This window comes from Capsicum annuum, chromosome 5 (assembly GCF_002878395.1).
Source record: "Capsicum annuum cultivar UCD-10X-F1 chromosome 5, UCD10Xv1.1, whole genome shotgun sequence".
Lineage (NCBI taxonomy): Eukaryota > Viridiplantae > Streptophyta > Magnoliopsida > Solanales > Solanaceae > Capsicum > Capsicum annuum.
In genome coordinates this window covers 17542986-17570711 of record NC_061115.1, presented here as the reverse complement: position 1 = coordinate 17570711, position 27726 = coordinate 17542986, and the positions used below count along the sequence as shown (strand labels likewise).

Below are 27726 nucleotides of genomic sequence, written 5' to 3'. Positions count from 1 at the left end.
CGTATTTTACTATATAGTCTATTCCTTCTCTAGTTGATTTTTCAAACTATTCTAGGACTTTAATTTTAAAAACTGTTTTAGCATTTTCTAACACTGTAATGCCCCAAATCTGATACCCGGAATGCTACACAGTGTTCTTGACCCCGAAGGACCACAAGTTAACCCATGACTGATATCTGTACCTTTATACTGCATAAATAACTTTATAATGCAGAAACAGGAATTGAAAATCCACAAGGTTCAAAACCGAGACATAGTATCTGATAAAAAATATAATATCTGGGAGGGGTATGAAATACCCAGAACAACTAAAATAAACTATTTGAACATACTGTAGTCTGGAAAGCCTCTAAAATGTGAATGTCTAAATAAGGAGTTGATGGGACATGTCCTCAACTAACTCCAACTAAAAAACTAATTACTGAAATAATAAAATGATGATCATGTCCTTGAAAGATGAGGAGTCACTGCTAACTCTGACAACTAAGACTGGAATCTACTGATGCTCTGGATCTCATGTCTCTAAACCTATGGTATAAGACACCATAGCGCAAATGCTTCAGTACTTTGAATGTACTGGTATGCATGTGAGATAGGCTGAATGCATGGGGTTCATATGCATGAACAAAAATAATAGCAGACTGGCTATCATGAGCGTAAGAATACATGCATGAGACATAATAACTGACACTGATACCATGATAACATGATTACTGAACCTGAATACTAATAACATAACATACTGATAACCGATATAACTAATAACAAGAGTGACTGTATTTGATAGTAATGAATCTAATGGAACTAGCTAAGTCCCGTACTGTATCTGAGTTGATTGTATCTGACAGTTCTAAAATCTGAAGAACTATCAGAGTTCTATTACTGAGACTAATTGATTGTGTCTGACAGTCCTGATTCTGTAACATGAAACTGTAGGAAGTAGTTATCTAACCAACATGCCCCTAATATGCCATTATGGCTGAGTTGGGGTCTAATCTGTAACCCCAATTGGAAGGGTATCAATATCGCGCCACTAGTAAGGACAAGTTGTGGGTGATCATCATCTGATAGTGTCTGCAAAAGACAATGATGGGGACCTTATCTGACAGTGCTTATCCATCTCATCAACCCTCATCGGATAGTGTTGATGTCTCAACTTATGTTGGCTACATAGTTCTGGAATGCAAGGATGACTTCTAAGAATCACATCCTCATCTAATAGTGTGTGTTCCCATCCTTGGGTTCCCTCAGTGCTAATTTCTACTCCTATCTAAATAGACTCTGAACATGATTTACTGAACTGAACATGGGTTGAGTTACTGAATTTCGTTGATTGACGAAATACTACTAATATCTGACAACTGACTAAGTTCATGAGATCATGAAGATTTCCTGAGTCATAAGACTGTCTGAAGTCTAAGGATTCATAGTTTGACTGAGAGTATCATGAAAACATGACATGGCTCTAGGCACACAGCTAATGTTTTGGGTACGAGTACCCCCAGGACTCGATGGAAGAAAACTGACCAAGCATAACTTACTTGAACATATAACTAACATCATAATCCATAATATATTTATAGAAGCATTTCATCAAAATATGTGATAGGCATAACTTGTACATACATGGGGATTTCATGGTATCATGCTAGTTAGACACTTTTCCTTTATCTAGGCATTTAATCAAACATATTGAAGGCATGGTACATGTAAACATCATTGTACAGGCATAACTTGTACATATATGGGAATTTCATGGTATCATACTAGTTAGGCACTTTTCCTTCATCTAGGCATTCAATCAAACATATTGTAGGCATGGTACATGTAAACATCATTGTACAATAATTGAACATCATGGTTCAATTCTAATTTCATCATTCAAGGATTTAGTCATGGGTTTGCATATATCTATATCTATAATAATTTAACCCACATAGAATTTATCACCCAACATTGAGTAGAATTCAATTCCTCATTATCCACATGAACAAGAGCAGCCCAATCATGAAATTCATAAGAAAATCCATAAACTTGAATTTAGAAAAGGGATTCTTGGGCTTCATGGAGAAAGGAGTCCATGAATGAACACTATGCATACCTTGGTTCGTAAATACACGAAGATTGACTGAGGAAATTCTTGATTCTGAATCTTTTATGGAAAGTCCTAGGTTGTTCTTGAGAGGTTTTTGAAACAAGAGAGTGTATTTTGGGTGAAAAGTGGCTGAATCACGTGTTAAAAGGATTAAATAGGGGTGAGGAATTGACCCTTTTAACCCTGGGCGTGTCTTGTAATTTCAGTAAAAATTTTCCAAATTGGACCTCTGGCAAGATGCGGTGCTATCACGCCTTGTCACTGGAATTTAACAATTGGAAACTGAGGGATGGCGCGACGCGGAGCCATCACATTGCCCCTTCTTTTGCGACCTGAAACTTTGGCGCGACGCGGAAGAAATTACTCTGAGACACTAGAAAAGGACAATTGCCAATTTATCTTGTGGCGCGGTGCGCCACTGACCAATATGCTGTTTTACGACGGGAACTTGAAATAGTCATAACTTCTTACCTGGTTATCGGATTTAGGCAAATTTTATATCGATCGAAAGCTTATTGAATTTACCACATGAAAAAAAAGTGAAATCTTAAAAATACCACATGTATAAAAGTGGATTCATCATTCAAAGAAAGCTCCTAATATTTTTTAGATGATTTCAAGCTAGGAAAAGGTACGGGGTATTACAATATCCTCCCCTTGAGAACATTCATCCTCGAATGAAACTGAGAGTGAGGGGAAGAATATAAACTGACATACATACAAAACATGAATAATTGAAACATGATCTCATGACTGACATGATTGATAACTGAATATATCTTACTGGACACGCATACCTGATGCATGCGTAACTGATTCATGAATGCATGATTGAGTGTTCTGAGGAACTAAGTTTCTCATAATGAGAATGCATGTCTGATGCATAATTATATAACTGAACTGATACATAAATTCATGGCTGAATATGCAATGGTACTTGATACCAAGTTTATGATGAGCACTAAACATGAAACTGAGTAAGCTTAAGGAGGATTGTTACCTTGAGCTTGATCTGAGTTGGCGGAGAAGAGGTGAGGATACTTGGTATACATGTCTGTTTCTGCTTCCCAAGTAGCTCCCTTGACAGACTGATTTTGCCAAAGAACTTTAACTAGAGGGACTTCTTTGTTCCTTAGTCTATGAGTTTGATAGTCTAGGATTTCGATTGGAATATCCTCATAAGAGTGACTATTTTGAACATTAATGCTCTGAATAGGGACTACAACTTCTGGGTCACCTATGCACTTCTTGAGCAAAGAGACATGCAAGACTGGATGAGCTGAGGCTAGTTCTGAAGGCAATTTGAGCTCATAAGATACCTTGCCGAATCGACTGAGAATCTTGAAGGGACTGACATATCGGGGACTAAGTTTCCCTTTCTTGCTGAACCGCTTCACTCCCTTCATGGGAGAGATCTTTAGATAGACATAATCACCAATCTCGAACTCGAGATCTCTTCTATGAACATCTGCATAAGACTTCTTTCGGCTCTAAGCAGCCTGGAGTCTTTCTCTAATCAACTGGACTTTTTCTAAGGCATCGAATACTAAGTCAGGCCCTATGATTGAGGCCTCACTAAATTTGAACCAACCGATCGGAGATCTACATCTCCTACCATAGAGAGCTTCGAATGGAGCCATCCGAATACTGGAATGATAGCTGCTGTTATATGCAAACTCAATCAAAGGAAAGTGGTCATCCTAACTACCTTTGAAATCAGTTACACACGCCCGTAGCATATCTTTTAAAGTCTGAATGATCTTTTATGCTTGACCATCTGTCTGAGGATAAAAGGCTGTACTGAGATGAACTTGGGTACCAAGACCCTTTTAGAATGCTTTCCAGAAATGAGAGGTGAACTGGGTACCTCTGTCTGAGATAATAGATAATGGAACACCGTGTAATCTGACCAACTCCTTAATGTAGAATCTATCATAATCCTCGGTTGAATAAGAGGTATGAACTAGAAGGAAATAGGCTGATTTGGTCATCCTATCTACAATGACCCAAATTAAATCATGATGATGATGAGTTCGAGGCAAACCCGTCATGAAGTCCATGTTCACTTCTTCCCACTTCCAAGTAGGAATAATGAACTCCTGCATAGGACCACTAGGCTTCTGATGCTCTATCTTAACCTGCTTACATGTAGAGCACTTAGCCACAAACTCTGCAATATCTCTCTTTACCCCCAATCCACCAATAGACTTCCCATAAGTTGTGGTACATCTTTGTGGCCCCTGGATGAATAGAGTAGCGCACACCATGCGCTTCTGCAAGAATTTACTGCCTTAAGTCATCTACACCTGGAATATAGAGACGACCCTGACAATGCAAAACACCATCTTCCCCTTGGGAGAAAACCTTTACTTTCTGATCCTGAACTAAAATTTTCAACTTGATAAGGTTGGGATCTCTATCTTGCTTTTCTTTCACCTCGAAAACTAGAGATGATTCTGAACTAATGTCATCACTGAAAATGATATGGCCAAGGAATTCTACTGACCTTAGCCAAAATTCGCACTTACTGAATTTGTCAAACAACTGATGATTTCTGAGAGACCGAAGTATAATTTTGAAATGGTCTACATGATCATGCTCACTGCGGTAATAGACAAGGATATCATCTATAAGGACTATGAAGAACATGTCCAAGTACTGCTTGAACACACGGTTCATCAAGTCTATGAAAGCTGCTGGGGCATTAGTAAGACCAAAGGACATGACTAAGAATTCAAAGTGACCATACCGAGTATGGAAGGCTGCTTTCAGAATGTCATATTCTCTAACTCTGAGCTGATGATAGCCGGATCTGAGGTCTATCTTAGAGAAATAGCTGGCAACCTAAAGTTGGTTAAACAAGTCATCGATTCTAGGAAGAGGATACTTGTTCTTGATCGTAACTTTATTGAGCTGATGGTAATCAATACACATTATAAGAGAACCGTCTTTCTTGCGATGAATAAGACTGGTGCGCCCCACGGGGATATGCTGGATCTAATGAATCCCTTATCTAAAATATCCTTCAACTTTTCTTTCAATTCTTTGAGTTTGGTTGGTGCCACTCTGTATGGCGGAATAGATATAGGCTGAGTATCTGGAAGAAGATCAATGCCAAAGTCTATTTCCCTTTCGGGAGGAATTCCTGAAAGAACTTCGGTAAAGACATTTAAATATTCACTCATGACCGGGACTGAATCAAGACTGGGAGATTCAGAACTAGTGTCCTTAACTCAAAAAAGATGATAGACACATCCTTTAGATATCATTTTCCTTGCCCGAAGGTAGAAAACAAGCTGACCTCTAAACGCTGAAGTACTACCCTTCCACTCAAGGACGGGTTCATTTAGAAACTGAAACGGGACTGTTCTATTTCTGCAGCCGACTGTGGCATAGCAGGAATGAAGCCAATCCATGCCGAGAATGACATCAAAATTAGTCATCTCTAATTCAACTAGTCTGCTGAAGTGACTTTCTAAAATATCATAACCGGGCAGTTCCTGTATACCTGCCGGGCTATGATGGTTTTACCCACTAGGGTAGAGACTGAAAAGGGATCTACTAGAATTTTTGGATTAACTTCAAATCAACTGCTATACAGAGAGTAACAAAAAACAAAGAAGCACCTGGATCTAACAACGCATAAACATGAACATGAAAGATCTGTAATGTACCAGTAACCATATCAGGAGAATTTTCCTGATCTTGCCAGGACTGAAGAGTATAGAGTCTGTTTGGGCGTTGCCCACTAATAGCACTGGAGGTGGCACCCTTCTAATTTGGGTGACCAGACTGAGCTGAGGAGCGAAGATTACTCTGATAGCCTGACTGAGGGCAGTCTCTGAATCTGTGGCTTAGCTTGCCATAACTAAAACAGACATCGCTGCCATCTCTACACACCCCCTTGTAGTTCTTACCACAAGTCTGACAAAAGGGATTAGTTCGGGCACTACTAACACTGCCTTGAGACTTAGAGACTGGCACTTTATCTTTGTTACCCTCTCTGAACTTAAGAAATGGAGCACTAGCTAACGAAGAAGCTGGCACTGATGACTTAGGATGAATCTGAGAGTGATTGCCTTTCTCTGATTTAGGTTGACTAAAATTAAAGCTAACTGTCCTAGCTCTCTTATTCTGCTTCTCTCTCTACTAAATCTTCTGCTCCTCTATCTCCTGAGCATGAGTCATGAGCCTGGCTAAAGTCATGTCACTATTCAACATGGTAGATCTGCACTCATTAACCATGCTATCAGTCACCCCTGAAATGAACTTACTCATCTTGGCCCTGCTATCTGCAACCACATGAGGGACATATCTGGCTAATTGAGTAAACTTAAGAGAATACTCTTTCACTATCATATTTTCCTACCCGAGTTTAATAAATTCTAACACCTTAGCTTCTCTAAGCTCTAGGGGAAAGAATTTATCAAGGAAAGCAAAAGCAAACTCCTCCCACTCAATAGGCCCTGCATTATTTGGCCTTTCTGACTTCTACTGTTTAAAAGTATGAGCAACATCCTATAACTGATATGCAGCTAGCTCAGCACTCTCACTAAAAGTAACCCCATTATGTTTATAACCTTTTGCACCTGATCTAGAAATTCCTGAGGGTCCTCATCTGACTTAGACCCGAGAAAGGATGAAGGATTCATTCGGGTGAAATCTTAAATCCTGGTTGTAGCTGAATTGGCCACTGGATTGGCCGGAATGACAACTGGTCATTTATTCTAAGTAGCAACTGAGTTAGAAAGAGTAGTAAATGCAACTTAAAACTCTGCATGAGAAACATATTTGCCCAAAGGTTCTGCGGGCTGAGGGGTTGGCTGATTCCTATTTCTTCTTTTAGGAGGCATGTTCTATTGAAGAAAGGGAGAAATGAATTAAACTAAGAAATTGACTTAAGATTATGCTCACTGGCATGACATGAATACTGAAAGAGGGGAAACTGTTCCTAAAACATCTTATAGCCTCATGTACATAAATGTGGCACGCAACACACACATGTACAAAACTCTACTAGATGCGACTTTCAGACTTTCTAGGACTCTATTGAACATTAGGATCTGATACCAAGTTTGTAACGCCACAAATCTGATACCCGAAATGCTACACGGTGCTCATGACCCTGAAGGACCACAAGCTAACCCATGACTGATATTTGTACCTGTATACTGCATAAAATACTTAATAATGCAGAAATATGAACTGAAAGACCATAAGGTTCAAAACTGAGACATAGTATCTGATAAAAAATGTAACATCTGGGAGGGGTATGAAATACTCAAAACAACTGAAATAAGCTATCTGAACATACTATAGTCTGGAAAGACTCTAAAACGTGATTGTCTGAATAAGGAGTTGATGGGATATGTCCCCAACTAACTATAACTAATAAACTAATTACTGAGATAATAAAATGATGATCATGTCCTCAAAAGTTGAGGACTCACTGCTAACTCTGATAGCTAATATTGGAATCTACTTATGCTCTGGAGCTCGTCTCTAAACCTATGATATAAGACACCATAGCGCAAATGTGTTAGTACTTTGAATGTACTGGTATGCATGTGAGGTATGCTAAATGCATGGGGTTCATATGCATGAACAATAACAATAGCAGACTAACTATCATGAGAGTGAGAATACATGCATGAGACATAATAACTGATACTGATATCGTGATAACATAGTTACTGAATCCGAATACTGATAACATGACATACTGATAACTAATATAACTGATAACATGAGGGATTATATCTGACAGTCCTGAATCTAATAGAACTAGCTGAGTCCCGTACTATATCTAAATTGACTATATCTGACAGTCCTGAAATCTAAAGAACTATCTGAGTTCTAGTACTGAGACTGATTGACTGTATCTGACAGTCCTGATTTTGTAACATGAAACTATGGGAAGTAGTTATCTAACCGATATGCCCCTAATATACCATTATGGCTGAGTTTGGGTCCAATCTGTAACCCCAATTGGAAAAGTGTCAATACTGTGCCACTGGTAAGGACAAACTGTGGGTGACCCTCATCTGATAGTGTCCCTAAAAGAGAATGGTGGGACCCTTATCTGACAGTGCTTATCCACCTTATCAACCCTCATCGGACAGTGTTGATGTCTCAACCTATGCTGGCTACATAGTTCTGGAATGCAAGGATGACTTTTAAGAATCACACCCTCATCGATAGTGTGTGTTCCCATCCTTGGGTTACTTCGGTGCTAATTTCTACTCCCATCTGAATAGACTCAGAACATGATTTACTAAACTAAACATGGGCTGAGTTACTAAATTCTGTAGACTGACGGAATACTACTGATATCTGAGAGCTGACTAAGGTCATGAGATCATGAAGATTTCTTGAGTCATAAGACTGTCTGAAGTCTAAGGATTCATAGCTTGACTGAAAGTATCATGAAAACATGACATGGCTCTAGGCACACAACTAATATTTCGGGTACAAGTACCCCCAGGACTCGATGGAAGGAAACTGAGAAAGCATAACTTACTTAAACATATAACTAACATCATAATCCATAATACATTTATAGAAGCATTTCATCTAAACATGTGATAGGCATAACTTGTACATACATGGGAATTTCATGGTATCATGCTAGTTAGGCACTTTTCCTTCATCTACGCATTTAATCAAACATATTGTAGGCATGGTACATGTAAACATCATTGTACAATAATTAAACATCATAGTTCAATTCTAATTTCATCATTCAAGGGTTTAGTCATAGATTTTCATTAATCTATATCTATAATAATTTAACCCACATAGAATTTATCACCCAACATGGAGTAGAATTCAATTTCTCATTATCTACATGAACAAGAGCAGACCAATCATGAAATTCATAATAAAATCCATAAACTTGAATTTAGAAAAAGGATTCTTGGGCTTCATGAATGAAAGGAGTCCATAAATGAATACTATGCATACCTTGGTTCATAAATACACAAAGATTGACGAAGGAAATTCTTGATTTTTAATCTTCTATGAAAAGCCCTAGGTTATTCTTGAGAGGTTTTTGAGAGAAGAGAGTGTATTTTGGGTGCAAAGTAGCTGAATCACGAGTTAAAGGGCTAAAATAGGGGTGGAAAATTGACCTTTTTAACCCTGAATGTGTCTTGTAATTTCAGTAAAAATTTTCCAAATTGGACTCCTGGCGCGACGTGGCGCTATCGCACCGTGTCACTGGAATTTGACAATTGGGAAACTGAGGGATGGCGCGATGCGGAGCCATCGCGTTGCCCCTTCTTTTAAGACCTGGAACTTTGGTGCGATGCAGAAGAAATCGCGCTAATACACTAGAAAAGTAGAATTGCCATTTTAGCTTGTGGCGCAGCATGCCACTGACCAATATGGCGTTGTTTTACGATGGGAACTTGAAATAGTCATAACTTCTTACCTGGTTATCGAATTTAGGCGAATTTTATATCGATAGAAAGCTTATTGAATTTTCCACATGAAAAATAGTGAAAATATTAAAAATACCATATGTACAAAAGTGGATTCATCTTTCAAAGAAAGCTCCTAACATTTTTTAGACGATTTCAAGTTAGAAAAAGGTACGGGGTATTACAAATACTCCATTAAACCAATTGTTTACCTTTCCAGTAAAGGTGTTGATAGCAATTAAATATTTTTCATCATTGTTATAGTTTTCTCCTTTTCCCATGATGAATAATAATTCTAGGTTTTTAGCCCATAAATCCATAAGTTCTCCTGATTCTCTTTTGCAATCTAGATCTAAAAACTGAGTAGATCCACCGTCTCCTAACTGAAGTCTATTAGGCTTGTATTTGGCATTAATATTATTGTGATATTGACTATTAAAGTCTTTCCTATTTTTGGATTTAGGTAAGAAACTACCTTTTTGCATAGGCTCTGTAAGAGCTTCCTTCTTCTTTAGGACTCCTAAAGTTTCCTTGTGGTCCTCCTGTATCTCCTTTGTTCATGAGAACATGGTAATCTTGATATTTTAGATCAATTTTTCTAATGCATAAACCAACTCGTCTATGTCATTCATCTGATTCTTCTATTTTACCTTTTGAACTAGAACCTTCATCTTACTTGGAACTAGGATTTTCTTCTATTTTAGGAATAGATTTTTCTTCTATTTTCTCTTTTTGAATCTTTTCTATAAAATTAGATATTATTTCTTCATCAAGGCTTCCCTTTTGATAAATACCTTTATTAGGAAATATAGGAACAAAGATTTCTCTCTTTATTTTCTTCCCTAATTCTTTATCAAATGCATCAGCCTTTTCGATAAGGTTATTTACCCTCATAGGAGAATTTTCTTTAATAAGTTTGATTTATTTTTCTATTAATTTGATTTTAACAACTATATGCTTTTGCATGTCAACATGGTCATCACGTTTTCCTAATATTTTGTTATTACTCACAAAATGTTAATATAGATTATGTTCAAGCTTATGCTCATAATGAAAATTTTCAATTTATAATTGAAGTATTTCTATATTTTGAGAGAATAGTGATCTTTTGCAAACTCCTGCAAACAAATTATATTCATAGCTATTTTTTCAAATAATAAGTTCTTGTTTTCTATCCGATAGTAATTTCAAAATCTGTTCTTTGTTTTGTTCTTTATTCATTTGGTTTTGTTTCTGGACTTCAGATGCCCAATTAATTTATTCTCTAATCTAGAGATTATGGTGATTAGCTGATCTAATCTCATTAGATATTCTTTTGTATTATTAAGTCTTTTATACTCAAAGTAAAGACTTTTTAATTCTCTCTTGATTTCTCTATAATTTTTATTATTTTTTATAATGCCCCGAGTCTGTACCCCGGACGCTACACGGTGCTTACGACTGAAAAGGACCACAAGCTAACCCATGACTGATATCTGCTGTGAGTACTGAAACATGATACTATAATAAATGCAGAATAATAGACTGAAATGCCATAAGGTTCAAAATCTGTAAATACTGATAAAGAATATCAACTGATAATAGTAATTTGTAAAACTATACTGTGTGAAAGTCTAGTCCGAGAAGCCTCTAATCTAAAACTGCCTGAAAGTGGAGTTGATGAGACAATCCCCCAACTGACTCCATCTACTGAAATACTGAGTCTACTAAGATAAAGGAATAAAAAAATATGCTCGAATGAGGAGGACTCACTGCTAAATCTGATATGCTAGTTGAATCTGAACCTGTCTATGCGCAGTCGGTAATCTGAGCATCCGAACCTATGATATGAGACATTATAGTGCAAAGAAAGAATATGCGTCAGTACGTGGAATGTACTGGTATGCTAGATGAGGTAAGACTAAATGCAAGGGTTCATATGAACGAACAATAACTGACTGAATGATATAGAGTAACTGAATGTAAGAGTATGTAGATAACTGATACTACTGAAAGCACTGAGTATACAATATTGTGGACATACATATATATATACTATATCTGAGCTTTTTTGAAGCTGAGTACTGAGTTCTGATAACTGAGTAACTAATATCTGAAGTTACTAATAACTGAATTATTGATACTGATTGACTGTGTCTGACAGTCCTAATTCTGTAGAACTGAACTGAGTTCTAAACTGAAGACTGAAACTAAAAATGTGGGAGGTAATCATCTAACCGACATGCCTCTTTTCTGAATAGATTTGAGGTCCAACCTGTAACCTAATTGGAAAAATGTCAGTACCGTACCACGGGTAAAGACAATGGTTACGAGTTAACCCTAACTAGCAGGAAGACATTTTGTCAACCCTTAACTGGCAGGAAAACTCATAAGAGATGTGTCAACCCATATCAAACAGGAAGTCATCTCAACCTACGCTGGCTACGTAGTTTTGTAACTCAGGGATTGCTACTAAGGGTCAAACCCTACACTAACAAGAATGCCCCCATCCCTGGGTTTGCTCGGTGCTAAATCCTACTTCCAACTGAAAGACACTGAACTGATTATACTGAATTGGACTGGACTGATACTGAGTTTACTGAGTTTTCTTGAGTTCTGTAACTGACTGAGAGTACTACTGGTCGTGACATGACTGATACTATTCTGTAACTTACACTGGCTTTAGGTAAATATCTAAATTATCGTGTATTAAATACCCCCAGGACTCGATAGCATAAAAAGTAAAGCTTAGAAAAATCTTAAATAGCATAACAATGTTCACTTATTCATAATTCATTCATAAAGACATTTCATCAAACACTTGTAATGCATTAACTTGTACATGAATGGGAAATACATGCTATCATGGTTTAATGCTACTATTTTATTCACATAGGTATTTTATCAAATACTTGTAGGGCATAAGCTTGTACATATACTAGCATGTCGTGATTTCATCATTTAATTCACATGAACATTCTATCAATCACTTAGGGAGCACGACCTAATGCACATATTCATAGATAATATATAAACATGGCAACTACAATGCCAAACTTGCAATTTCATGGGTTTAACATGCTATTCATATAATCCCCTCTAAATATAATTATATTTTCATGAATCTTATCATAATCATGGATTGAAAATACCAAATTAACACCATAGACATATTAATCACTTTGTAAATGCAAGGGTTTATCAAGATAATCACATATTCATCACACATACTATTCAATTTCATGAAACTTGCACTTAGATCATGGATTGAAACCCAACTAATATCATGAACATGAATTCAATCTAATTCAAACATGGAAATCATAAATATGAGATCTTGTATGTTTAAAAAAAGATTCTTGGACTCTATGGGTGAAAGGAATCCATAGATGAATACCTAACATACCTTAGAAGATTAATTCTTTGAGGTTCTTGGAAAAATTCTTGAGATTTAACCTTGATTCTTGAAGTTAGGGTTTTTGCCTCTTGAGAGAGAATGTTTTAATTTGGGGAAGAATGAGTGAGAATGAGCTAATAGGGTATTTAGGGGCTTAATTTTGTGTTTAGACTGATTAGGGCCGTGAAAAAAGACCCAACTATCCCTGGGAAAATTTAAAAATTTATCACTGAAAATCCAATTTGGGCACCTGATGCGGGGCTATCGCGCCGTGTCACTGGAAAATGATAATTGGGAACTGGGGGCCTGGCACGACGCGGTGGAATTATGGTGCCCCTTTGATTCTGAATTTTGAACTCAGCGCGACGCGGTAGAATCGCGTTGAAACACTAGAAAAGGACAATTGTGGACTGAGTCTATGTCGCGATGCTCCAATATCACGATGGAGCACTGAAAAGTGACAATTGCTATTTGGCTTGGATCCGTGACGCGCTGACGTTCCAGGTGGTACACTGTCTTATAAAAATGGCTCTAACTCTTCGCCAAGTATTGGATTTGGGCGAATTTTACATTGTTGGAAAGCTAATTGAATTTCCTATGCAATGACAGGATCTAAACTGAAAAATACTGAGTATTTCAAAAATTTTATATGAGATTACTCATGTACTAATACTTAAAACTATGAAAATACGGGGTATTACATTTTTACGAGGTCTTCTCATATTGTATTTTAATCTTATTGGCTCTGATACCAAATTGAAGGGTGTTGTTCGCAAACAGGGTAGTATGCAGAATTTTATTTGACTTAGTCGATGAAATAATCATCATAAAAATAGTATAACTCATCATCGTTATCTATATATGAGTAATCATGAATGAACCATTATTCTTGAATAAGGTTATCTATGATTTTTTCAAAATTTATCTCTTGCAAATCTTTGTTTAATTTAATTACCATTAAAATGGTGATTAATATTTTTTTATCAAGAAAAATAGTATAATAATTCATTGAAATATTGAAAATTTCATAATAATGTTTATTCCCTATAGATACTTAGTATCATATAGTATGTAAAATAAGTATTAAAAGATAAGAGAAAAGATTTCTTCTTATGCTAGTATCCTCGTGAAGAATGGAGTCTTAATATGTATACCTTTCGACTTCTTTTATTCCTAGTTATATCAGTACCGCAGTACTTATATGTATATATGTATATATATATATAAACATATATGTATATACATATATATATATATACATATATATATATACATATAGGGAGAAGAGTTATCCCCAAATCACCAGAAAAGGAGCAAGACAACTCGTTCTACTTCAGCTACTAAGCACAACTCAAGGAAAAAAACATTCTAGATCACCACTGTTGAACAATCGCAACTCAAAAAGTGTGTTTTACCAGAAAGTAAGCACGACCCAGATAAGAAAATGACCAAAAACAGCTAAAATAAAAAACGTTTACCCCAAAACGAAAAGAAAAAAATAAGAGAAACTTGTTGTATAAAAAGGAAAATGAAGCAAAGCACATTGATCAATCACTGCTCAACGATATCAAAATTTGCAATCAAGTTTTCTTTTAGCAGAAAGTAAGCACGACCCAGATGAGAAAATGGCAAAAACTAGCTGCATAAAGATTCCTAACCCTCAAATTAGCAGGAAACAAAAAGAGAGAGAAAATCCCTCCTACTTCACATTCAAGTTGAGCTACGGTTGCAAACAAGAAAATATAAATAAACCACCGACATGATTAAACCTATAAACTTAAATCTTGCAGTTCAATCTAGGCAATTAAATTGAGTGTGTTTCCATTGAAATATCAAATTATGTGTTCCTCCATTAAAAATAATTATTCAAGATTAACCCAAAATAATCCAAAAAAGTACCTGTACAGACTTGTCTACTATCTTCTTCGATACAGACACACACCGAAGAGGCACAGAAAGAGGGAGGAGATAGATTAGCCTGAATGGGAAGGGAAGACACGTATTAGAGGTTGACCCCACTCACAAAAATATCCTTATTATAATCTATTGAAAAGAGATAAATATACCCTCGAATTATAATACTTCCGTTTCATTTTATGTGTCCCTATTTGATCAGACACAGAGTTTAATAAATAAGAAAAGACTTCGTAAAGTTTATGAAATTATCCTTTATAAAAAAAATGTGTCAGTATTTTTTTTTAATTAATTGGAATCAATAAAGGTAAAAGGATAATTGTACCTTTAAAAAGTTATCAAATAAGAAAAGACGATACTTATTTTGGGATGAATTAAAAAAAAATAATGACACATAATTTGAGACGGAGGGAGTAATATATGATATAAATTTCCTCTATTCTATCATATTTTAAGTATAAATATATCCTTATTATTAATAAAAGTATAAACAACATAAATACCAATCCTTTTGAAAGTATTTATACTTTCTCCCACTTTTTTACTTACTTTACTCTTTCTCCCTATTAATATACATAATATAGTCGACATATACATAGCATTCTGTGTATATGTTAGGATTTTTGTAATATGTTTAGGGAGTTGGGATTTCTTGTAATATTGAAAATATAAGTTGTATATTTATGTAATTTTTAGTTAATAAAATGATACAGATATGTTCCTTCCACTAATGATGGGGCATATGTATATCTAAAGTATGACAAATGGTATATCCATATCATTTATCATAGTTCGGAATATATTTATTTCTTTTTATTTTAATTATTTTATCCTAAATAATTATTCCAAACCTACTACCCGATCCAATAAATCTATTTGAAAGGGGTGGAGATTAGGTCGAAGATGGCCAAAACTAGGGGTGTGGCGATGATTCGTCGGTAGGGTATTTCCGATTTGACGGAGACGTTGACTATGTGGTTTTGATCGGTGATGAGTAGTGTTTTTCTGAAAGAATTTCGTTGGAAATAGAAACTTGAGGGGTTTAATTTATTTGATGTTGTTTTTCGATATCACGAGTAATGATGTTTTTTTTTTTTTTAAATTGGTAGTACTAGGTGTTACTATATTTTGTATATAATTATAGGGTTGAAAAAAACACATATGTTAGATAGGCGTTCTTTGGGTTTTAATTTTGACCGGATTGGATAGTGGATTTATTGGATTGGGTAATGAGTTTGGGTTAATTATTTGAGATAAAATAATTAAAACAGAAAAAGGACAAATACATTTTCGAATTATGATAAATGTTACGTATATATCCTTCGTCATACTTTGGGTACACATATGCATTTATCGTTAGTATGAGGGGCATATACTTATCATTTCATTAATGGTAGGGGCATATTTGTACCCAAAGTATGACGAAGGATATATATGTACCATTTATCATAATTCAAGAGTATATTTGTGTAACACCTCAGATTACTGCCTTCGAAATTTTTTGAATTTTGAGCTCACTACCCAAGCTACGACTTACCTAACGAGTCGTAAGGTCTCCTTATGAGTCGTAGGGCTCGAATCGTAGAGTGACTAGTGAAGATTTTCTTTGGTTATGACTTGCACCTAACGAGTCGTTAAGACTTTATACAAGTCGTGGTGTACAAGACGTAGGCAATCCAGTTTAAGTGCCAAAGTTTCTGTCCAAACTAGAACTGGACATCACGAGTCGTAAGGTTATTCATGACAACTGGCAATAGTTTTTCTGTAATTTTAGTAGGGTACTTTGGACATTTTCCTCTTTCACTAAACATATCCCACAATCATAAAACATCAAACGGGCCTTGTTTTCACCCTTTATCAATCAAATACACCTCTCTCTTTTCTCAAAGACCTCTCAAGCAAGAGCATTAAGGTTTTTCAAAAGTTGGTCACCTAGGGGCTCAAGCGTAATTTCTTCTTCAAACTTCTTGGTGATTAATGCATGTTACTCTTTTCTTAAATTTATTTTACTTAAAGTATGTATTTAAATGATTATTCATGTGGATTTGATATGAGTTTTTATTTGGGTTGAGGGTTTTGGTACGACTGATTCTTGAATTGCTTCCCCATGGTTTATATGCAATTGCTTATGCTTAATTGATGATTTTTTTAATAAGTTGGGTGCATGGGTAGAAAAATTGGAAAGGGGGTTAAGGCATTCCCCACAAATTAATGATTTTGTCTTGTACTATAGTTTTAAAAATTATATTCTCTCAATCCACCTGCATAATTGGTTTTGAAAATATGGTTAAGCGCATGATTTGACTTATTCATCTAAGTTATTGCATTGCATAAATGGGTAAACAGATAAATATGAATTTTTGAAGACCTTGTTGGCCATGTTTTGATTTAATGAACAAAAAGGGGTCGTGGCATTTTCCTAATTTGATTTAATGAACAAAGAAGGTCTTGACATTCCCCTCAAGTTGGTATATAATCGAAATGACATGATAATATTAGCTTGCAAGTGTAATACCAACGATATGTGCCTTAATGAATGGTCCTTAGTTTAATGAACGAAAATGTGTAAATGTTTTAATTTGGGATTAAAGTGGGTTGTGTAGCTGATCGTGAAGGTGGAGGTCCTAAGAGACTGATGCTGAAAACTCGCGTTTGCCGGCATGGGGAATTGGTCTAAATGACTATGTGCATGTGTCACACTATATATATCTGTATTTGTATCTTGAATTGACGTAGGATCGGGACATTCCCTGGTCTTTCTTGATACCTCTGATTCGTGCGGCTAACACGCACTGGGGCCCTTCTGGGAAAGGGGAGCTGGATTCATGTAGGTCGTGATGTTAGTTTTATGATGGTTGATGCTACATAATCCAGGCTAATGTTTTAAACTTTATGTTAAACTTTGTTCCCTATCCCAGTATATGTGTTATGTGCATTTGGTTTTGGAATGATTTTGGATCGATTGATCATGACATTATTTTATCTTCTTATCCCTGAGTTACATGTTCGCGCTCGCCTCGCTAACCATTTTCGGACGTTGTATTCCCATATGATGCGGGGGGAGGCACTTCTACTTTTCCTGTGCAGTGATAGGTGATTTCAGAGTTGTTTATGAGTCAGCTTGAAGTAGTTGGCCTCCTTCTTCCGAAAGGCGTGTTACTTCTTGATCTAGCTTATTTCAAAGACTATTTTCTTTTGGAGTCATTTTGGCTATCGTCGGTGGCATGTCTCGACTTAGGTTGATGTTAGCTTTGTTTTGGAGACTTTGTTGTTTAGGGTGGTTGTTGTGGATTCTTAGATCCTATTCAGTTGATTTATCTATCTTGTTATATGTTCGGAATTTATCTGCTGCTAGTTGTATTGTATTCTGATTGGCTAGGCAAGTAGAGGTGGTCTCTGGTCCTTGGTGAACTTGAGATATCCGTCACGGCCAGACCCTGATTCGGGCCGTGACAATTTATCCCTTTTTCATATTATCTATAATCTATATCTGTATCTATAATCTATAATCTACATCTATATTTACATTTATAATATATTAAGAGTATCTATATCTACATCTATATTTACATTTACAAAATAATAAAAGTGTGAAGACACTTAAAAAAGTGAATTGAACTTTTTGTCCTTCATTAAAACGATCTATAATGGACAAAATCATCATTTATTATTTTTTTAAAATAATTGTCATTAAATTATTATTTAAATACTTAGGATACGGAAAAAAAAAAGAAAAGAAAGAATTTCACACCTAAAAGGAATTAAATGTGACGTGAGAAATTTTTTGTTGGGATTTCTATGCAATTTTTGGTTGAAAAATGATAGAAAGGGAAAAAAAATTAAGAACCAAATTTATATTTATTGAAAAAAGAAATGCGTGTGGCAGCTCTTAAGGAAAAAAGTTTACTAATCAAAATATGTGTTTTTTTTTAAATCTATGCATGAAAAGGAAAAAAATTATTTGATTCAGGTAAGAAAGAACGAAATATCCAATTGATAAAAATGAAAGAAAGATGACACGACCTTTTATGACTATTGCTCATTTTGAGCATAAAGCGGATCCTCATTACTGATGGAATCTAAATCATCTCTGAATTGATTAGAAGATCCTTTCCCAATCAGTTACTTGAACGAAACTAGATCATGTGGAATCATATGCCATATCCTACTATAGTACCTAACACTATAGAGTACTTGCATATTCCGTTATAAAGTAGATTCATAGGAAATCTTTACATACATACATACATACATACATACATACATACATACATACATACATACATACATACATACATACATACATACATACATACATATATATATATATATATATATACTAGTTTCATCGCACGTGCCCCGCACCAGTAATGTGTAATTATTTAAGATTAAATAATTTTGTTTATTACAGAGATTTTTAATAAAGTGTAAAAAGTTCAAAATCACTTTTCAAATACACTTCACACTTTAATATAACAATGTAAACACAAACATATATTTTACTGTAAGCACATATCTATTTTATTACAAGAAGTTTCAAGTTGTTGATGGATCATCACTTTTACGTTTGTCATGCATTATCTCTTTTCCTTATTGTCAGGGGCTAAGAGAGACACATCAATTTGAACCATATTTGTGGTACGATTATTTTTTTCTATAGTTAAAATATTTTCTTGTTTTAAAGTCAAATCTTTACAAAATCATTGATTACATTGTTTTTACGTACGTAAAATTTTCTAAAGTTTAATACTTTTTAAATTTTTCTTATTCTAACATTTTTTATATTTATTTCTAGATTTATCAAATCTTCTTAAATCAAATTTAGTTGATTTAGAATTCTTCAACTAATGAAAAGGGTATTAATTGTTATTAATTCTGATGACTTCTAATAAGATTAGGTTTTACTATAAATATATTTAATTAATTTTCAATTCTTAAATATTAGAAAAAATAGTAAAAAGACGATTTTGTCTAAAGTAAAAACTTTTATTGAAAGGTAAAAAGTTCAAACAATAATTCTAAGGCCCTTTATACTTTTAATATATTAGAAGATTAGAAGATTATAGATCTATAATCATATATATATATATATATATATATATATATATAGTCTAAAATAAATTATGAAATCTCATACTATCACTCACTGTTTCCTTTTTCTCTATCGACAAACAACTTGAAAATTATTATGATGACTTATGAAGTAAAGGGTAAAAAAAAATATCTTAAGTATCTCAATTGTTTTTTGGTTTTCTACCTGTTCGATCACGGAGGTCATTAGGCACTAAAGTTTTATGTGTCTCAGCAAGACCATGTTCCCATGAAAGTCCAGCACTGTTGATGTCAGTCCATCTTAAGGCATTAGTCCCTACATCATGATTGGAGATCAAGACACAATCAACATGTCCCTTGACAATACCACTGGCAATAACCCTAATACCAGCTACAACAACCAACTTGACATTAATACATAAACCCCAAATTCACATTTTATAGGCATAATAGGACAATAACTCTCGATCAACGAATAAAAACTCCAAAAGTATTCATAATATAACTACAAAAGATTTATAAGTTTAAATGATTATCTAAAATAAATTATGAGATCTCATAATACAAATCACTTTTTCATTTTATTGTATCGACAAACAATTTAGAAATCATTATGATAACTTTTGAATAAATCAAAGCACACTTTTAAAATTTTCTACTTGAGCTTTCACAAATGCTTTATACATATCTAAATGATCTTCTAAATCAAAATTAAGCAATCTCAGTTTACAAATCGCTCTTTCCCTTTTTTCTAGCGACAAACAATTTAGAAATTATTACAATGACTTTTGAATAAAGTGAAGGGTCAAAGCACATTTTTTTAGTTTTCTACTTAAACTTTCACCAAACGCTTTATACATATTTGACATTATTTTTTTTTATCTATTCAAATCATTCTTTCCTTTTCCTCTATAGACAAACAACTTGAAAATTAGTATGATGACATGCGGATAAAGTGAGGGGTCAAAACCACATATCTTTGTGGTTTTCTTTCACCAATCACTCCATATATCTAAATGATATGAGAGCGTGAGTTGCACGTTTAACCCAAAATACATAATTCAATTTTTGTATCATAAATTATAAGTTTTAAATTGTACATATATTTTTGGTCTTTATTACTTTTACCAAAATAAAGAAAAATATTGATCAATTTCATTAATTACGATGCATAAATTTATGTAGATTACCTAACTTTCGAACAAATCAATTCAAAAAATTTTAACCAAAACAACAAAATCACTGGTCAATTTCGTTAACTACGGTGCATAAATTTATGTAGATCATCTAACTTTTAAACAAGCCAATCCAATTTAAAGATAAACCAATTCAAATAGAATTAAGGATACACTTCTAAAATACCACAAAAGACACACAACAATTCACACATTAGGTTAAGGACAAATTAAAAAAACTTTAAAATAATGAACTTAAATTGAAGATAAAGAATCTTACAAAAAATTCAAGTTGGTATCACATGTAATAAGAGTGGTAATATAATAAATATGTACGTAGAAATAAATACATGCCTCAAACTCATTTTTAGATCAGACTGTTTGGGATATAACTGTGTTTACAAACATCTTTAACTTCTTGCACATATATGTTAATAACCAACATAAAGATGTTAATTTTTATGTTGAGATAAATTAATAATGATAATAATCAAAGAACAGAGAAAAAAATTGATATCTAAGAGAACTAAGCGAGAAGAGCGGAGGTGCAAGTTCTAAGACTCCATAATTCTTTTTATCAAATTTTTAAAACTGACAAAAACAATGAATTTATAAATGAAGAGCTTCCTATATGATTTCTGTTAGGATTTAGTTGGGTTTTTTACTTTAGATTTTTACGGAAAATGTTTTTTTGGTCGGCAATTTTTATTGGGATTTTTTTTCATTATAGGCAATTATTGTTTCACAATAGGCAATTTTTGTTTCACAACAATTTTATTTATAGTAGGTAACTTATATAATTTTTGTAAGTAGGTAACTTTTATTTTGCCAAACATGAGTACAATAATCAAATTATTATTTTATAAATTAAATGACAGTTTTGTCTATTTTAGGAGTTATAAATTTTAAGAATTCTTAATTTAATAAAATAATAAATTGAGTAAGTAAAAAGACGATTTCGTCTATTGTGGAGCCTTTTAATGAAGGACAAAAAGTTCAAATCACTTTTGTAAGGGTCTTCACACTTTTAATATATTATAGATATAGATTATAGATATAGATATTCCATTATTGTATTTACTTATATAATGATATAGAGGTTGATGAAGAAAAGACAAAGTCCATCAAGACATGGCCAACCCCAACTAATACAACCGAGGCAAGAAGTTTTCATGGGTTAGAAAGTTTTTGCTGGTAATTTATGAAGGACATTAGTTCAATTGATTCTCCTTTGGCTGAATTGATCAATAAAGATGTACCTTTGTATGGAGAGAAGAGCAAGATAATTTGTAATAATGCTCTAGGTCAATTCCTCGATTTACATTCATTTTCAGCGTTTTGAGCCTTCCCACAATGGTTGCAGGTTATTTATGACTTGCTGAAACTGTCAATTTAGTTATCGGACAGTTTATTTGGGTTTAATTCATGCTCAGAGGAGCAATTGGCCTTGAATAATAAGTGGTGGTTGATGAGGCTATACTGTAGTTGCTGACTAGATATGACATATTATTTGCTAAACCTAAAACATTACCACTTGAAAGGACACTGAATCACACTATTTCCTTGAAACTTGATGCTCTACCTATTAGTTTAAGACCATACAAGTACAGCTATTGTCATAAAAAAGAGTTGGAGAAGCAGGTAGCTGAAAAAATGAGCAACGATATCATACTTATCATACTACATAATGAGTCCCTATTTTCCTCACCGGACTTGTTAGTTAAGAAGAAAGATTGAACTAGTGGATTGAATTAGATCACAATCAAGGATAAATATCTCATTTCAATTGTAGATGATTTGTTGGATGAGCTCCAGGGATCTGTAATTTTTTCAAAGATTGATCTAAGGTCAAGCTATCACTAGATCATAATGAAGGTTGAGGATGTACACAAGACAAGTCCACATGACAACATTTAGGACTCACGTGGTCCATTATAAATTAAAAGTGATGCCATTTGGGCTTACTAATGCACCCGCCACTTTCCAAGCTTTAATGAACCAAGTATTTTAGGCTTATTCAAAAAGGTTTGTTCTAGTATTTTTTTTATGACATTTTGGTTTATAGTAGGTCATTATAAGATCATCTAGGTCACTTAAAACTAGGGTTCAAAGTCATGCATCACAACGCTTTGTATGCTAAGAAGTCTAAATGCTCTTTTGGCCATCCAAGTATGGAGTATCTTAGTATGTTATTACTATGGAAGGGATTTCTATTGATCCTGGTAAGATCAAATATATGAGGGAGTAGCCTAAACCTACTTTTTTAAGGCTATTAGATGGTTCCTAGTCCTAATAGGTTATTATAGAAAGTATGTGTGCAATTATGAGAGCATATGCAAACCCTTGAGTGACTTACTTGTGCAATTATGAGAGCATAGACAAACCCTTGAGTGACTTGCTGAGAAAGGATGCATTTCAGAAGAATTAAAAGGTTGATCATGCTTTTGAGGCTCTTAAACTAGCCATGTCAAGCACCTCATTGTTAACACTACTTGACTATAGTCAAGAGATCATAGTGGAAACTGATGCAAGCCACTTTGGAATTAGAGTTGTTTTGATGTAATAGGGAAAACCCTTGGATTATTTCAGTAATGTTATTGCTCCTAAGTATAGATAGACCCATTTATGAAATGAGTATATGGCCTTGTTAAATTCAATTGATAAATGGGGACACCATCTATAGTATAACCACTTTATAGTGAGAACTGACTACTATAGTCTCAAGTATCTTCTTAAGCAGAAGATCACCACTGCTATTCAGCAAAAAGGATTGACTAAGCTTTTGGGTTTGGACAATGAGGTCCAATATAAAAAGGGACTAAGAATAGAGTAGTTGAGGCTCTATCTAGACAATTTGAGGTACACGAGTAACCAACTATTATTCCTACTACTTTATTGTTTCTCTGAATGATGTCATTATTGTGGTTCGTGACTTGATGCTAGATATCAATGAGAGTTATATTAATAACCCTTAAGTTGCTTATTTGATTGTTGAAGTGACTACCTCTAGTTTTAAACCCTGTATGTAATCAGTACTCAGTTGTTGTGTTTAAGAGAAAAGACAAGGTTTGTTGGGTTCAAGGTGTGTGTGTGGATGGATAATGGAGGGAAATTGAGTACACACTAAAATAGAAAGTGTTCTCAAATAGGAAAGCTTACTAAATTCTCCCACATTGGAGGGAGAAAGAAGCTTTTATGTGTTTATATTGAGAAAAACATCTCCACTTGGATAGTGAGGCAAGAACAAGGTGGTTCCTCGCGCCGTCGTCGTCGTTGATGCTCGGCTCAACCTTGACTTTGGCTTTAGCATAGGCTTTGGCTTTGAATTTGGATTTGGAAAATGATCGATGAGTTCTAATTTTTTAGACAAATTTTATTTGAAACTTGAAGAACAAGTGAAATTTAATCCAAAGAATCTGATAGAAATATTTTTCTCCATGTGCGGGTGTATTTTGGATGCCAGGCAAATGCATACGCAATGCACTTCGAAGGGATGTGACCCTTCGAGGTAAAAAGAACACTGGTTCGCACAATAGTGTGACTTGCGCGCGCACTTACTTGACCTGCGCGCGCACCTGCGTGACCTGTGGGCGTAGATGCAACACAGGTAGCCACTGGAATTGGACAATGTCACCTGCAGCCGTAGATAGGGCGCAGTTCCAGCATAGACTGGGCGCAAGTGATCTGACTGTACTGAATAAGTGCTGTTTTGCTGAACCAATGCATCCTTTCTGAAGGGACACGCTAAGGCTATAAATAACTAGCATATTTTTCAAGTATTAACATGAATTTTGAATCAAAAATACTCTCCTTCTATACAAAAAACTCAGTGTTATCATTAGTCGTTGAGTGAGTTCGACGAATCCAATAATTTGAGGTTTTGCTATTGTTGGATTGAAAGTCATTTTATCCTGGGAGGAAAATTTTATAAACTCGGGTACAGTGAGGGGAATTATTCATTAAGGACACTCTGTGAAGTCGGGGGACGTGGCTTTAAATTTCTATTTCATCTTATTTCTGAAATTATAACACACTTCTTGGATAGATTATTTTTAATCTTGTGTTGAAGGTGTTATTCAACTTCATAGTTGTTCTTGTTTTCAGACTTTAACTTGGGTTGAAGTTGTTGTGCCTAGATACAGATTCTTGTACCCGAAAACATTGAAAATAACAATCTTAAGGAATAATTTTTGGAATCTATATTGCTTGGTTTCTAGAGATTAAAGCTTTAAGCTTTTTACTCCATTTGAACTTAACTAGTAGTTTTAAGAAATAAAATCTTCATCACAAGTTAAAGATCACTCAGTTGACGATTGAAAGTCATAAAAACTTTACCGTTAAACTAGAAACAAGAGGTGTTTAAAGTTTCTGCAACTTTATTAAGAGTATTTTGATATACTAAATTTACTGTCTTGTTGTGACAGAAAAATGACTAACGATAGTCAAGTGCATGATACTGCAACGACCGTGGCAGCAACTAGTATTGCCACAATGAGTCATAATAATGCTCCGCAAGATATGGCACCAGCGGAAAACCCCCAAACATTCGTGGGTATTGACTTCAAAAGGTGGCGGCAGAAAATGTTTTTCTATCTCACAACTCTTTGTCTTCAAAGGTTCACATTTGAGGAAGCTCTAGAGGTGCCCGAGGGAACCTCTGACCAAGAACGATTTGTTATTGTAGAGGCTTGGAAACACTTTGGTTTCCTTTGTAGGAACTACATTTTGAGTGGTCTCCAAGACGACCTTTATAATGTGTATAGTGGAACAAAGACAACAACAGAGTTATGGGGAGCGCTAGAACGGAAGTACAAGACAGAAAATGCCAGAACTAAAAAGTTCTTCGTTGCAAGATTCCTGGAATATAAAATAATAGACAGCAAGTCTGTTGTTTCCCAAGTTCAGGAACTGCAAGTGATTATCCATGATCTCCTTACGGAAGGTATGATTTTGACAAATACCTTTGTTAAATAGTCTAAAAATGTTTTTAGTATTCACATAAACTTTATTGTAGGTATGATCGTGAATAAAGAATTTCAAGTAGCAACAATAATAGAGAAGCTATCACTTATGTGGAAGGACTTCAAGAACTATTTAAAACACAAACATAAGGAGATGTCAGTCGAAGATCTAATAGTATGACTGCGTATTGAATAAGACAATAAGGCTGAGGAAAGAAAGTCAAGAGGAAATTCTACAATGAATGAAGCAAACATTGTAGAAGATGACCAAAACAACTCTAAAATGAGAAAGAAAGCTGGAAATGAAAGCAATCAACCCAAGAAAATTTGCGCGGAATCAACAGATTGTCAGAATCCTAAGAAAGGCAGGAAGAAGGACCAAGCAAATATAGCTGAGTCCAAGAAAAAAGTGGACAATCTGTATGTCATGCTATCTGAATGCAACTTGATGGAAAATACTCATGAATGGTGGATGGATTTATATGCCACCCACCATGTTTGTGCTAATAAGGAGTCATTTGCAATATTTGCTCCGGCTCAAGGAGAAGAAAAAATCTACATGGCTAACTCTGTTATTGCAAAAGTAGAAGGAACAGGAAAAGTATGCTTGAAAATAACTTCAGGCAAAGTGTTGACACTCAACAATGTCCTGTATGTACCGGAGTTAAGAAAGAATTTGATTTCTTTATCACTTCTAGACAAAAATGAATTCAAATATATAACTGTTTTCGAAAAAGTTGTAATTAGCAAAGGAGAAGTGTATGTAGGAAAATGTTATCTCACTGAGGGACTATATAAGATGAATGTAATGACTATTAAAATCAATAAAAGTTCTGCTTCTTCTTACTTGCTTGAGTTTAATGAATTGTGGCATAAACGTTTAGGACATGTCAATTATAAAACTTTGCGAAAACTGATTAACTTAGAATTTTTGCCAAAATTTGAGTGCAATAAATCAAAGTGCCAAATGTGTGTGGAATCAAAGTATGTTAAGCATCTGAATAAGTCCGTTGAAAGGAATTCCAATCCCTTAGATTTAATACACACTGACATTTATGATATGAAGTCAACACCATCACGTGGTGGGAAAAAGTATTTCATAACTTTTATTTAAGATTGCACTAGATATTGTTATGTCTACTTTCAAAATAGTAAGGATTAAGCAATATATGCATTGTGAAGTTGAAAATCAGTTAGAGAAAAAGATCAAAACTATAAGAAGTGATAGGGGTAGAGAATATGAATCTCCTTTTGCCGAAATATGTGTACAGAATGGAATTGTCCATCAAACTACGGCCCCGTATTCACCTTAATCTAATGGAATTGTGGAAATAAAAAATCAAACTTTAAACAAAATGATGAATGCCTTACTTACAAGTTCAGGTTTATCGCAAAACTTGTAGGGGGACGTTATCTTTACAGCTAACCAAATACTCAATAGAGTTCCCAATAGGAAGACACAATCAATTTCATATGAAAAATGAAAAGGAAGGAAACCTAACTTGAAATATTTCAAAGTGTGGAGGTGTCTAGCGAAGGTCCAAGTACCTATACCAAAAAGGGTAAAGACAGGACCTAAGACAATGGACTACATGTTCATAGGATATGCTAAAAGTAGCAAAGCATGTCAGTTTTCGGTTCATAAATCCAAACATTCGGATATTAATAAAAATACGGTAATTGAATTAAACAATGTTAAATTATATTTATCCGTATAAAACTAGACATGAAC

The 27726-nt window shown here is 34.6% G+C and overlaps 1 long non-coding RNA gene across 1 annotated transcript; it reads right to left on the bottom strand.

The window, feature by feature from the left end:
- Positions 1–11040: 11040 nt before the first annotated feature.
- LOC124898720 lies at positions 11041–14916 on the bottom strand. The gene is made up of 2 exons (XR_007055440.1): positions 14792–14916; positions 11041–11336 (listed from the first exon to the last, which is right to left on the bottom strand). It is a non-coding gene; the product is annotated as an uncharacterized LOC124898720 (long non-coding RNA).
- Between the last annotated feature and the right edge of the window lie 12810 nt (positions 14917–27726).